Source organism: Columba livia, chromosome 5 (assembly GCF_036013475.1).
Source record: "Columba livia isolate bColLiv1 breed racing homer chromosome 5, bColLiv1.pat.W.v2, whole genome shotgun sequence".
Classification (NCBI taxonomy): domain Eukaryota; kingdom Metazoa; phylum Chordata; class Aves; order Columbiformes; family Columbidae; genus Columba; species Columba livia.
The window spans coordinates 12,449,525-12,463,669 of NC_088606.1; the positions used below are offsets into that span (position 1 = coordinate 12,449,525).

Here is a 14,145-nt window from a genome sequence, read left to right on the forward strand (position 1 = left end):
CAAACAGAGAGCAGCAGGCTGAACTGAAAGGTCCATGGGTCTCTCCTGCTGTACAGTGTAGGACAGTCTTGTTGTACTAGGGACTGTTGACTTGTGCCTTTGAGTGGTGGGTTATTTTAGAAAAGCTATCTTTCTGGTATCAAACTACTGCTGGTTGCCTTAACTTCTGATCTCAGAACCAGTATAATTTGCACGCAGTGATGTGACTGCCCATATCTACTCCCAGAGCTGGAGGAAAGACTGGTCGATCATTTATGCAGGTGCAGAGGCAGCGTGAGGGCCAGCTTCTGAACTGATGGGGGGAAGCTGTGGGATGGCCGGAGTGGAAAGTGGAATTACTTTTGTCAAACATCCGTAGCAAGCATGAATTAACAATTCATGAAAGGTGTTTAAAAGTATTCACAGAATTTATTACTTTGCTGTTTTATATCCTGCTGTTGGTCCGGCAGGTACGAGGGATTAATTCCCGAAATATTTAATACCTCTGTCTTGCTGACTGTTTTGCCATCCGTCAGCGGTCTCTGGTAGCCTCTTCTCGAAGAGGTTGGGTAGTCTGGTAAGGCATTTGGAATGTTAATCCCGTAGTTGTGTTCAGCTTCCACAGGAAACAGCATTGATAATGAAAAGTGCACTTTTGCAATTTAATTTCTATTTTTCCAAAGTTCTCTGTATCTTGTTCAAACATCTCCAGCACATGTCTGAAGGACTAATATTTTCTATTTTTTTTTAATACTTCAATTTTCTCCAATCATTTGTATTGTTCCAAAGCAATAAATAAAGTATCATGCACATCTGTCTTCTGTCTTTCTCTACCACAAAAAGCTCTACTGAGAGCTTTCCCACTTTCATTTTTCACTTCATCTTTATTGGCGGAAAATCAAACGCCTTCTTGTTTATTTTGGCAGGCTGCTGGAGGTTGTGACTGTGTCCCTACATTTTCCCTCTTTGTTATATTTACAGTAGCGATCAGAAACACGAGCCTTCCTTTATGTGTTTCTTTGCTGAGAATTCCTGTCAAACAACACTGTGGACATAACTGTTCTTGGCACTTGCTGACAAAATGTCATTATCTGATGCCTGTCTCATATTAACACTTATTCATTTCAGTATTTTCTTATAATAGGGTCATATTGTTCCTTTAACCACATTGTCAGTACCTGTCTTTGACACCTTTCTCTTTCAGCTATGCATCTTTTGAAGATGAATCGAATACAATATTCAAGTATTTGTTGCACCATAAGGAACCTTTACACCATTTATATTGTTCTTCAGCTTTTTTCTCTGCTGTACTAGATTCTCTATTTGATGGCTGTCTGTGTAAGTTGTGAAACTCGTATGTTTTCCAAGAGCTATCAGTGTGGTTCGCATCACACTTACTACAACTACAACATAATTTGTATTTCTCCGATTCAATATTTGGGGTTTGGGTTTTGCAGTTTGTCATAATAATGAAACTGGGTTGTGAGGACTTTCTGTATCTAGTTCATTTCACTATTGGTTCTTCAATATTATCACACTGTTTGGTTTCTAGTGGAGCAAAAGAATGATCAGATTTTGTATAGATAGATTTGATGAAAATTTTACTACATGAGGTATATTATATATCATGGTCTAAACAGTCTTTTAAAAATTAAGTAAAAAATCCAATAAAACACAAATACATTCCTCATATCCGCATGTTTTTAGCTGGTTGTCAACTACATTTTGTTCTATTCACGTACTAGTGTTTGCAAGTACCAGGTTGTTTAAGAAATCATTGTGCTGCTTGGAATATTGGAAAATGTTATGTATGTGCCATATGTATAATATGCATAAGTACTTGTTACATTATCATGTTACGTGATGTAAATTATCTATGCAAATAATATGTATTAGTACTTGAGTCGAATTAAGACTTTACAGTTACCTCTCTGGATAAAATGTGTCACTGTATGTAGAAATACCACCTACAGTTACCTTTTACTAACCTGAATGGGTGGTATGAGGACTTTTATTGCAGCTGCATCAAAATATTTGCTGGCAACTTCCCCCATCACCAGAGAGCACCACAAGAATGCCTTGTTGCCTTAATTAAATACAGAGTAACAGGTAAAGGGGAAAGTCACTAAATACCAGAATGAGAACAACCACAAAATTGAAAAAGATTAAAAACAACATATTCACAATTTCATAATAAACTGAAAATCAGATGGAAGTCAAACCAAAGCAAATAATAAAACAGAAATGAAAACATACAGAATAATGTACCCGTGTACACTGAGATATATTCAAAAGCAGAAATAAAGTAATTAGTGATCAAAACTTGTAGATTTCTGCCACAAACTCATATGTCTGTGAGATTTTGGCCATCTTCCTATGAGAAGACAAGGCTTTTAGAAAGCGTTGCATTCTCACAGATGAAAAGAGACTTAAATGTTGGCACACAGATGCTCCGTTGGCTTCTTAAGTTGTTGATCTAGAAACATTTCTTATTCCAGTAAAAGAATATATGGCAAGCTGCAGGTTGTGGAACATCTCCCCCTTCCTCCTGCAAGGGAGAAGGCTTTAGGAGACAGATTTCTTGGGAATGCAAAGCCATAGGAGAAGGTTCTTCTCCTCGAGCTTGAGCCTGCCAGGGAGAGGAAGAAGAAAATGGTCAATTAGTCTGAAGTTCAGTGTCCTTAGTTCAGTATAGGGGATGGCAAGGATGTTTTTTTCCTATTGCCTTTCAGTTATGAACAGCAGAGCCGAATATATTTTTTGTGTCTTTAAGTAATCTTAAAGAGATACAGCATTTGTGATCAGCGATGATTCCTGAGTGCTTTTTTATAAGTGCTAAGTGCACTGCCTTGCCCACATTCTGCTTTGCCGGCTACCTTCATTTTGTGCCCTGTGACTATTATGCAGTTCCGAGTGTCATCCCAGAAATAGTTGCACTTTATTGAGATAAGGTAAGCTTTGAATATAAAGTCCTGTCCTGAGATATATTACATGCTTGCAAATCTTATTGACCTCACTGGAAATTTGGAATCCTGAGTAGGAGAAGGTTGGAAGACAAGAAGTTCATTTTATAAACTCATTGTCATGTTTTCCTTTGAGGTTGACTCCTCAATTACCCTATAACAAAGTTTATTATCTCGAATTTTCCTTAGGAGTCCTGTATTCACTTATCCCAGAGCCAACATCTATGTTCTTCCTTTAAATCCTTATTTGAGGGAAACTGGCTCACTTGGCAGGCAGAGTTACTGGGACAAATATAGCTGGACCTCAGTGTAATTCCCTCATGGGCAGTTGTAGGCTGACGTTTTTGCTACTGCATATTGTTTGGTGGAAGGTAATCTCTTGCAAGGCCAGGTTGAGTGTTGGTTAAATTATAAAGCTTATGTACGGTGGAAAACAGTAGAAATACATGAAGCCTGGAAAATGAAGAATCCATCATGGTTTTGCATCTGTGATTTTTCATTGGCTTGGGACATAACCATTTGATTTTGGCATTGTACCCATGTTTGTGTCAATAAATAAGATAGCTAAACCCCCAGGGAATTACTGTCTCTTAATCAAGGCCATCATTAAAGTGTGTACAAAGAAGTGGGCCTAGAGACCAGAGTTTCTGCCAAAACCCCAGAAGCCAAAAAAGAACATGAAGATTTTAAAAAACATTCCTGTAAGACATTTACCAATGTTTATGCAATTCTTAGTCCGTCTCTTCCACTGCTGCTTTCTGTTGATTGAGAGCATAAGGTGCTGTGTTTCCTGTAAATCTGGAGAAGCAGATAGGAGCAATGCCTTTTTTTCACCTTGATGCCATTGTAATCTTAATTTTCATCAAAGGATTCTCTTGGGTGCCCCTCTGGGCTTCAGCAGTCTGCGCAGCCCTGATTAAGCAAGGCTCCCATTTGTTTTTAATAGTCTCAGATTTCACTCTCTGAGCACCCCAACATGTTTGGAGGGTCTGTGGACATCAGGATTTTAAATTGTCATCTGAAATGTGTTTATTACGTGCACGTAGACTGAAATACGTTTATCAGATGTGTATAGAATTTGCATATTTATATAAATATTTAACGTATGTATGGACTTATTTTATCTTGTTGCATTTACTTGTTGCTAAGAACTATTCATTCTAATTTCTGTGTATTGTAAGAGTACATGCAAACAAACACATGGTATTAGTGGTATTAGCACAAACCTAGTGGGAGCATTGGCTTCAAGGTCTGGATCTGCCAGGTATTTGCTGTCACATGGCCATTAGGTTTCAGACAGACTGTGTGTGTGTTACATACACATATGAATATACTGTCAGCTGCAAAGATCAATCATTGAAAATCAGACCTTGAATCTTACCTTTCTGTATTTCCAGGTTTTCTTCATTCCCTCAGTAATGTGAGCAAATTTTGCAATTAAATTGTTGTCTTTGGAATTAAATAAATTGTAGAAAATAGTAATTAGGTACGAATCTTATTTTTAACTCTTGTAAGACATTTGAACCTATAATTAGCAGTGGTGAGGGCAAAAAAGAATAGCTCAAGAGTTAAACTGACCTAAAGTGCATGCTTTTTACTGACATCTGAAAAAAAAAAACCCCAAACAAACAAACAAAGCTCAGCAAACAGTCCACACAATTGGTGCACAGATGGTATGGAGCAGAAACAGATTCCTCTGCAGAACTGCAAAGCTTTCATCCCATACAGTTTCTACACCAATACAGATTTTACCCATCCATCTGAGCTGTTAGGTTTTTGTGCACCGAGTGTGAGACTCAGAGATTTGGCTTCTGCATCGATGCACCCCCACAAATAAGGGTATGTCTTGCATACTTTCCTAGCGCAGTGCCAGAATCTTTCTCTTGCTCCATGACCTGATATAGCAGCCGCAGGTGGTTGGCAGCTCCTCTTGTCCCCTTCCTCCCAGGGCGCTGCTCTGTCGAGTGGGACGGTCTGCTGGGCCCCATGTCCCCCTGTTCTCACCGAGGTGTTGGGCTCCAGGGAACCCCCTTGCTGGCAGGTTTCCCGGCTGCAGCACAGATATGCTGGCTGACCATGAGCCCCAGCACCAGGTGTGCCTCCTGTGCAGGACCAGCCCACACTTTTGTCTTACTCCTTGGAAAAGAAGAAACGTGACAAGACTGAGCCATTTGTAAATGAAGTTATGCAAAGCTACAGTCAATTTTTTATTTTTTTTTCTTTACCAAAGCTTAACGATTTGAAAAATTTGTTCTCATATTTCTTCCAGCCTGTATCAAATATAACATAAAGTCATCTGCTGCTTCAGACATCTTTTTGGTACTCTGTTGTATCTGGATAAATGAGTCTGAGGACTCTTGTTTTAATAGGCTTGTGAGATGTTGTCATTATTTTTCAGACACTAAAAAGAAATGTTTCATTTATTGTTTCACAGCTGATTCCACTGGTGTGGCTTGATAAAATTTTGCTTATTTTGGGTCTGGCTGAGCCATATTTTGTCAGGCAAAGCTGCCACCAAAGCTTGATGGGAGATTTGTCCAAGTAAAGGCTCTAGGATTTGACATGCATTATTTTGTTGTGCCTTTGTGCTGTTATTGTCTTTCATTTCCATTGGAACATACATAATTATATTCTAGATTTAAAACAACAACTTTTTTTTTTTTTTAATAAATAAAATATTTGTTTTCCTATCCAAAGCCTGGAAACACCTTCAAAGAGGTGAATTTAGTATCTTATAATTTTCTATACACCATAAATGGTTACTTGGAATGTGTTTCCAGTTGTCTGCCCTAAAAGGAAAAAAATACTGACCAAAAGAATTTAAAGTGCTTAAGAGTTTTAACCACAAAGGATACACAGAGAGGCTAGAATGGCACATGGTGCTGAGCCTGTCAGATTCTTAAAATACCAACAATTTGGTGGTCTATAATCCTGTCACTCTTTTCATGTGTCTGAAAAAAATGCTTAACATCCTTGTTAATTGAAACTAGAGCTTTCAGGCAAGAGATTTTATTCTTCCAATATCAATGTTATAAAATCAAGGAGGATGTAGGGTAAGAGCATAGGGCCCTACTTTCTAAAAAACCTGCTGAAGCTTTAGAAAACGATTTTTCAGAGCGATCTACTCAGAAATTTTCTCTTATGTATCATGTTATCCATGATTTCTCTTTTCCCTTTTTTATTGTTGAGGAATTTTCTTTATAGGTTCTGTGTTTTAAAATCCACATGCTCATTTTTCTTCCTACCTGTGTGAATTAATCCTTTATTTGTGACTTCATTCATTTAAATTTTTATGATGACACAAAATATGAGATACAGAGAAAAGCTAAGAATTGGTTACTAGAAGTTAGTGCTCAGGATTTCACAGGACTGAGCCCACTGAAAGAATTACAGTCATGTTGAGGCACGATTTTCTAGCAAAAGCCAATGAGCTTTACATGTGAAGTGGTCCAAAAAATATATGAAGTGTAAACACAAATATTTAGAAATAAAATTTTTTTTTTTTTTTTTTTAAATAAATCATTATTGGTTGAAAATCTAAGAATAGAAAGATTTTTGACCAGAAATGATGGTACTAAATAGCATGTAATCTACAGTGTATGAATCTAAAACCATTCTGGAAGGTACTGGATCTTTATCATCTTTATTGTAATCATCTTACAATTATTTATTCCACTACATTTATTCAGGGATGTCTAGTTGTCTTCACCCTTTTCTTATCTATGTCTTACAAACAAAAAATACGCAGAGATGGTCTGGACCAGTGAAGCAGGAAACTGCAAATCCTCATCAATCTTATTTGTTGAGTCACACGTGGTTGGTGTTGGGATTTGGGTTTGGGTTTTTTTTGGTGAGAAATGAAGTTTTCCTCTCCTCAAGGAGCAAGTCATTCTGCACTGCAGTAGGTGGGTTGGTCAGCCTGTCATAGCTTTTCGATGCAATCAGTTTATTCTTTATGCAAACCATTCTTAGCTTCTTTCACTGACTAAATGGAGACAGGACAGTTGCATGTAGTCTCTAGGAGACTAGATGAGGAGGAACTACCTTCATCATTGCTTTGTATCATTTTTTTCTGCTACACAGGATATGCTTACAGATATCCTTGTCCGGTTCCCAGCAATGAGATTGTAGGAAAATAATTGCTGAGAATAAGTAGCTTGAGAGTTTATAGTGTGCATGACAAGTCCATTTGATCTTGAGAATAAGGTCAGACCTTCATTTTACTGAAGTGTATGTATATTCTTAGAAATTTTTCCCATCTGACAGCAGCAAGATATATAGGAGAATGAAAGCGAGTGTCCTTCCACCAAAGAGGAAGAAGAACATCCTTGATTTAGCACAAGATATTTGTGTATAGTGGGAAAGGTGGAATCTTAGAAGGCTCTGTTGACCTTCATCACTGAAGTGAGAAGGGGACCAAATCACAAATGTGCCCCTTGCCTCAGATTGAAGTCTGACCCTAAATTCCTGTATGCAAGCTATTTGTGCATTTCACCTTTGCAGATACTAGCAGACTTGTATGTGGGAGAAGAGCTAAGAACTTAGTGATTTCTCAAACGAGACAGTTACCTTTGGTGTTGTGGTTTTATTTGATGCTTGGCACATTGTAAATTGCAAAACAACCTGCTTTCACTCTGATGCGATATCCCTGTGACTTCTGCTCCCTAACTGGATGGAATGGGCTGTTTTCTTCTCTCATATTTTGTCTTCATTTCTAGACTATTTAGCTTTTAGAAAAGGTATAATCTTGTAACAGTGTTCATAAGCTCTTGTCACATATCATATATTACGCAAAGTCTCCTAGGTATTCTTTGATTTCCAGGTTTTTCAAACATTCTCTCCCATATACTTTTTGAATGATTATTTCCTTCAGCTTGCATTTTTCCAGAATGAATCTCATTCTGGGGGATATCCAAAGCCCGCTGAGGTCAGAAGAATGTCTCCTCTTGACTTCAGTGGGCTTTGGATTTGTTCCTTTATTTCCTATAGCCAGGAGCCAGATTCTGCACACCTTATTGTTTTAATGGGTATTTTGTATTAGCAAGGCAAGCAGTGTTGTATTTCATAGTCTGATATTTTTGAACTTCTTTGCATTCTGTTTCACTGTTTTGACTAGCTTTCATAGTGGTACAATATAATTTACAAATATAAGTGCTGTTTATATGTCACCATGGATAGCTAATGGAAATCTTAAGTAATATTGAGTAAACTCTGTTGTGTCCTGCTACCACCTCTTTCCAGACTTGATACATGTTCTTCCATTACCTTTTGTTTCAGTCTTAATTACTTTGCAGTTCATAAAGTTTTGTCAGTGTTTGGGAAAATTTGAATCATTTGTGGGTAAGGTTTTGAGAGGCACTGTAATCAGATACAAAGTCCAGTTCTACATATATTATGTTTTGCCCAGATTGAGGAAAGTGCTTTAACATGTGCTCATCTACCCCTGTTATGAAATTCAAGGAGATTTTTAAATGTAATTGTCTAAGTGGGACTTTGGTCTCACTAAAAGTTTGGCCTCACTGAAAGTTGACTGAAACTTTATATTCATTCCTGAATAGGATGATCTTTTCGAATTGTGTATATATCAGTTCTCTAAGATGAAGGATTCGAAGCTATTCTACAAAGGTGATACCTGCAAAGACTATTCACCATGACAGTATGGTTACCTCTGAACTGAGTGTGCTATATATCTTACGCAGGATTTGTCATTTAAAGTTAAAACTGGGGTTAGTTTAGTGGAGGTCCATCAAGATTGTTAGGGGCTTGGAGGATTTGCCTTAAGAGGAGAAGCTGAGGCTTGTTCAGCCTGGAGAAGATATGGCTTTTGGGGCACCTTATAGAAGGAGGTCACCAAGAAGATGGAGCCAGGCTATTCACAGTGCTACGTGATAGGAGGACAAGAGATAATGGACAGAAGTTGAAACAAGACAAGTTTGGACTGGATAGAAGGGAAGACTTCTTCACAGTGAAGGCAGTCAAGCATTGGAACAGGTTGCTCAGAGGTTCTGTGCAGGAGGTTTTCAAGACCAAACTGAGTGTCAGTAAGTTCGTTGGATCTCATAGCTGACCCTTCTTTGAGTTGGAGGCTAGAGTAGGTGACCTCCAGAGATACCTTCCAACCTGAATTGTCCTGTAATCTTTTGATCCGGTTCATGTTTTCTGTTGCTTATAGTTCTAGTATGCTCTTGATCTCTCTCTGGGTTCATACATTTTTTTTCTAATAGCATTTATTCAATTATTTTTATGGAAGGAGAAACAAGAGATACTGGAAAGCAAGTTCTAGAATTCCTTGGACTTCCATAGGAAAGTGTTAATCTGTATTTCTCCCTTTTGAATTTTTCAATTTCTCAGTACCTACTTCTTTTGACATACCAATTTAATTGTCAGTGGTTCATAAATTAACTAGCTAATTCCTTTATGATCTGGGGATGCATATGTCCTCCTTCTGGTTCAATTTTTTTCCCAGCTGTTTTATTAGGTACTTCTTATAAATAGCTGTACCAGCAAGATTCTGCTGCTCTGCTTACTCAGGCATCTTTTCCTTAGTTTTCATGTTAAAGACTATTATTTTTGGTCATTATTCCTTTGTTCTTTCATTTTCACACAGGGCCATCTGGAGCCAGTTGCCCAGGACCATGTCCAGATAACTTCCAAATGTCTCCATGGATGGTGACTCCACAACCTCCCTGGGCAAACTTTGCCAGTGCTCAGTCACCCTCACATTTAAAGTGTTTCCTGATGTTCAGATGGAAACTCCCATGTTTCAGTTTGTCCTCATTGCCTCTTGTCCTGTCACCAGGCACCACCGAAATGAGCCTGGCTCCCTCTGTACATCTTCCCTCCATGTATTTATATGCATCCCCCGAGCCTTCCTTTCTGCAAGCCATACTGTCCCAGCTCTCTCAGCCTCTCCTCATGTGAGGTGCTCTAGTCCTTTAATCATTTTAGTGGCTCTTTGCTAGACTCTCACCTGTAGCTCTATATCTTTCTTGCACTGGGGACCCGAGAACTGGACACAGTGCTCCAGGTGTGGCCTCACCAGTGCTGAGTAAAGGGGAAGAACTACATCCCTCAACTTGCTCACAACACTGTCCTAACATAGCCCAGGATAACTTTGACCTTCTTCACAGCAAAGGCACATTGCTGGCTCATGTTCAACTTGGTGTCCACCAGGACCCCAAGTTGTTTTCTGCAAAGCTGCTTTCCAGCTGGTCCTCTCCCAGCATATATTGGTGCATGGGTTTATTTTAGCACATTTTGATTTCATACTTAGCAGAGCGCCTGCAGGGGTAAAGACCAGCAAATCTCAAAAGGCACAGGCAGTTACCTAATGCAATCTGTTCATACACATAGAGCCTTAGTTGGGCTGTATGTAGACTTACAGATTGTCTGAGACCATGAATCCCATCATTTCAGGTCATGGTTCAGAGACTTTAAAATTGATATGAATTACTCTATTGTGATTGTGTATTTTTTTGCAATATTCTTCCTACAATCTGTAGTTTCAGCCTCGGTGTGTCTGGGGCAGGACACTTCCTTTTTTTTTTTGGTATCCCCTACATGTGTACAAATCTCTCATAGGATGCCTCAGGGAATGTTAATCAACAGGGACCTGCTCTGTACACAGAAAAATCAATCTATGAAGAGATACTACTAGACAGATGTTCTTCCTACACCAAAGATGTTAAGAATTCCTCAGACGTGGTTCTTGTGGTGTTGTGAACTGAACTCTTTTGTTTCTCTTTCTCAGAACACTTGAAACTTTGTAAAAGAACATCATGCCAAGTGGGAACAAAAAGAAATTGTTGAGCATCTTCAGGAGAAAAAGATTAAAATTAGTACTACTTTGGATCATTTGAGTTGTAGTGTTTGACTAAAATAAAGATACTGAATTAAAACACTTGTAATTTTTAAATTATAAAATATTGTAATGTGAAAATTGGAACCTTTCTTTTCCAGAAATGTCTGATTGAAATATATCTACATTTTAGAAGTGTTTTCCACTTTGTCAAGAAAACCTTAAATTAAATTTGATTTCTTTTAGGAAGGGATTCCATGGAAATGACAGCTTTCTAGTGGAGAGTTGCTCTACACATTTTTAGCACTTTGTGTAAATCACTTAACTGGAATACCTCTGTTTTCTTCCCATGTGAGAGGAGAGTTATATAGTTTATTGACCTCACTGTCTTTTAGGATAATTAATCTGTATTTATTAAGCACTGTAAAGAAGAGAAGCTCAATTCCAAAATGGAATTATAAAAAATACTGTAGTAGTCTAAATGTAACCAAATTTCAAAGACATTAAAAGGCATTGTCAGGAATACTCTGAATCACTGATATGAATTAATTAAAATAAGTAGTTTCCTTAACTCCTTAAAATAACTGTAGACCTTGTTGTCCAGAGTTACATCAGGCAGACATTATGTACAAAAATCTGTGCGCTTCTTTTTTCCCAACTTAGAAACAGCGTTTAATTTCATCTATCACTTTACCAGCTGGTTATTGATACCGTGAGGTGCTTCTATACTTTGCCTCAAACTACTTTATTTTTTACTATCTCGAGCAATTTCCTGCTCTCAGCAGAATGTGTAAAATTTCTACATACTCCATATTTGAGATTACTCATGAGTACGCAGAACAACACAGATTCCAGCAGAAGCCTTGCAACGCCTTGCGAATAACCTTCCTCCCTTCTTATAACCACCCATTAGTTCCTTATTTCTTTCCGAATTTGGAAAAAGCTGATGATGTTCAAGAGGACCGTTCCTCGTGTGCTGTGGTAGCTCCACTCTTTCAAAGGTCTGTGAATTTTCCCAAAGCTTTATGGAAATCCAAGTCATGTGCGCCCAAGTATAGAATTGCAACACCGCAGTTACCAGGTCATCTTATCCTCATGTTCCTTTAGACAAGACTAACACATTTTTGAGACATGACTTGCAGCTGCAGATCTGCATCAGCTCTTCCTCAGTTAAAATCTGTCACAGCTGTAACTCCCATCATATTGCTGTGCTGGGGTAAGCTTGTTAAAATACTCAGTCCTTGTCTTCTAAATTATTTGGATGCTTACCCTTTGATTACCCCAAGTAGTAGTTTGCTTTTTTTCAAAAATGATATTGAGGGATCATTTTATAGAAAAAGAAGGTAAGAGTGAACAAAATAACACTTTTGTGACTAAATCATTAGCACTGGGAAGTTCATTAAAAAATGCTTGTAAATAAAACCAAATTCTGGAAGTATATTTTGTGCAAGAAAAACAAAACAAAACAAAAAAAAATCCTTCAAGGTGAGTCAGTTCCTGATCTTGTCCATCTGTATAGCTCACTAATTATTGTTTTCTTTATAAGCTCTCTGATACTGTTTTCTGTGATTTGATTTTCAGATACATATGTAGGCCAATTTTATAGAAAGTGAATTAATCTAGGCTTTGGCTTTCGTTCAGGTATGTCTGGCATATACAAATCTGAGATCTGTAATAGAAGAGTCTGTTTTAGAGACATGCACATTCACATCAGTGTCATGTTTCTAAATTTCACAACAGTCATAATTTTCAGAGCTTCATACTTTGTATGTGCTAGATTTCCCTGTTGTGTCAATTGGCTCTTCTCTCCATGAAGCACTGAAAAAAGCGTGTGTAAATTCAGACAAAAATTGCCTGTGCTGTTGACATTTTCTGCTGTTGAAAAGGTAGCAACTCACTTCTGATTTTCAGCTTGCTTTAAACTTACAGAAATGGTGCAACAGCTGCCTGTTTCTAATTATTCCTGAAAAGCCAGTGAGAGGTAGGACGAAGGCCATGCAGGAGAATGATTCAGAGCGATCTGGAAGTTTCAGCTATTGATCTTTGACTGATGACGCTCGCTTTGCTAAGCCTGACGTGTTCTGCCCAGACCAGAGGTTGTTTGTAAAGTCCACTACGTCCTGTTCTGTCCAGGGCAAGAAATCTCAGTGATGAGGGTTCAGAAAAGATGGTGATATTCTTTTTCTTAGAAGTAGTGCAAAATGATGAAACAGAAAGGGCTTAAAGAGCTGCTCTTTTGAGAACGACAGCTTTGGTGAAAAACTGTGATCTCTACAACTGCTCAATGACATCAGCAGTTACCAAAGGTCTTTGCCCATCACTGCTACAGTCTTATGACAAGTGTTCAAAACTAGTTGTCTGTATTTAAATAGATTCCTGAATCTGTAATGATAGTGAGTTTATAAATAGTTGGATGTTCAGCTGGGTTGGATCTCACAGCCATTCCCTGAGATTTGTGGATATCTGTCACTGAGGTATAACAACTTTACTGACGCTAGGGAGACTAAATATGGATTGGAAAACTTAACGTTAGGCTACTGTGCTAATATTTTGGCCCTATTTCCTATAAAATGATATTTTTATTTTTAATCTTGAAAAAATACAGTGAGTAAAACAATTTTTAAACATTTTTGCCTGGTAGTTACAGTATCCTCCAAAAGCTTAGGATTGGCACAATCAAATTTAAAAAATTGGCTAGGTTTTCTTAAAGATAGATGGAGTAGGAGCACAATTCTACTAAAATGAAAGGCAAGTTTATTGCTTTTCCACACTTCTGGGTATGAGGCAGTGAGACAGAAAAGCCCTATATGAGCTGGATGTAAAATGAGCAGTTTCAATGTGATCGTGCTTTATTTTATGCAGACAAACAAATATATGCATGTGTGTGTATAAAAACCCTCGCCTAACTTTGATTCTTGGGGAGTCTTGATCACTCGCAGCTTCCTGGCTTGCTGCATTAATGCTACTATTTAATATGGATTCTTTTCTATTTCACTTAGCACTGTTCTCGCCTTTTCTTAAGCAAATCTCACTCATCCTACCTCCATTTCTCAATGATGTGTTTATTTTCACAGTTCTCTCAAACATCTCCTGCAGAGGCAAGCTCACTGACCGCTTTTCAGTAACTTCTGAGACCTAAGAGTGTAGTTTCTTCATATGATCAGCTGGTAATTTGAAATCTAGGTCTCTTCATCTTCTTATTTCCTGGCAGCTTTTTCTAAAGACTGTCATAGGGCAGCCAGTCATCCTCGAATGCTTCATGCAAGAAGCTGATCTCCACAGAAGCTCAGATAACTGCCATCTTTAGGGATCTTCTTTATTGAAGAACCCATTGTCCACTGTTATGTGCTTACCTTGAGGTATATTTATTCTGTGTGTCACATGAGCATCTGCAGGGCAGATAAC

General features: G+C 38.1%; 1 protein-coding gene across 12 annotated transcripts in view; it reads left to right on the top strand.

Annotated features, from left to right (window-relative positions):
- LOC110361284 (basic salivary proline-rich protein 2-like) overlaps nt 1-14,145 on the top strand; it is an 83,743-nt gene that overhangs the window by 32,537 nt on the left and 37,061 nt on the right. The window lies entirely within an intron of this gene.